Raw genomic sequence first — 1,345 nt, forward strand, 5'->3', positions numbered from 1 at the left:
GAATGTGAGCTCAAATTTACAAATTAAAAAACTCACAGGAAAACAATCCATTATGCGTAAGAGTCAGTACAAAATGCAAACACAGAAGTAAACTGTCAAGAAATTCAGATAAAGGAATTATCAGTAACAGAATATTAAGCCAGTGACTAAAATGTTTTATAAAGGATACCATGAAAAAGACCAGAATGGAGCAATATATTATAAAAACAAAAAAGTTAGATTTGAGAAAGAACCAAATACAATTTCAAAAGTATAGAGATTTTTAAAAATTCAAAATATGTGTTACACAACTAATTACAAATTGCTGAAGAAAGACTTCATGACCTAAAAGACCTAAAAGATAAATCTGAAGAAATTGTAGAGAATATAAAACAAAGTAATAAAGATATGAAACATGAAAGAGAGATTAAGAGATACGAAGGACACAATAAATAGCCTAATGTATATTTAATTGAAATCCCAAAATAAGAGAATACAAGAAAAGAAATATTCAAGGAGATAATGACTGAGAATTTTATAGAATTGATAAAGGACCTAAATCTCAGATTCAAGATGCACAATGAAGAAATATCAAGATAAAGAGTCCATACCTAGACAGATGATAGTGAAACAACAGAACACCACAGAATCACAGAAAGAAGAGAAGCATCAAAACAAACAGAGAAAGAGGGAAGTTAACTTTGAAAACTGACAACTAAAATGATAACTGACTGCTCAATGGTAAACATAAAATCTGGAAGAGTGTGAAGTTACATCTTTAATATGATGAGAGAGCAATAATTTTTGACTTCAAATTTTATATCCAACTAAATTTTAATTTAAGAATGAGAACAAAATAAGCACATTTTAAAATAAACCAAAGCAGAGAGAGTTTACTGTTAATAAACTCTCATTTAAAAAGTGTCAGAAATATACTTCATAAATAAATAACATAAACAGGAGAATGGTTCAAGATACAAGAAAAAATATTGACCAATAAAACTGTTGAACTTGTGGATAAATCTGACAAACACTGCCTGTATAAAACGGTAATAACTTAGGGGATGTGGAGGAAAGGGTTAACTCAGCAGGCTTGGGATGTACAAACCCCACAGTTCCAAAGAAAAGACTAGTCTTCGATAAACCCCTGGGAAATACCCTGTGATCCCTTGCAATATCAGGCCTTATGAGAATGTCTTTGTGTACCTGGGGCATTGATCCAGGCCAGATGGCTTATGCCAACAATGTGATTTATGGTGTGGGCCTTGGGCTGTGCTGTATCAGTTTGATCCCTGGAAGGGGAGATGGAGACTGAGTAACTAAGGTCAGCCACGTAGATGCCCCATACTTATGTGACCAACCCCCA

The 1,345-nt window shown here is 33.0% G+C and overlaps 1 protein-coding gene across 1 annotated transcript in view; it reads left to right on the forward strand.

The window, feature by feature from the left end:
- XIRP2 (xin actin binding repeat containing 2) overlaps positions 1-1,345 on the forward strand; it is a 369,301-nt gene that overhangs the window by 240,000 nt on the left and 127,956 nt on the right. The gene's annotated exons all lie outside the window — the stretch shown is intronic.

This window comes from Propithecus coquereli, unplaced genomic scaffold (genome assembly GCF_000956105.1).
Source record: "Propithecus coquereli isolate 6110/MARCELLA unplaced genomic scaffold, Pcoq_1.0 Scaffold34, whole genome shotgun sequence".
NCBI classification, from domain to species: Eukaryota; Metazoa; Chordata; class Mammalia; order Primates; family Indriidae; genus Propithecus; species Propithecus coquereli.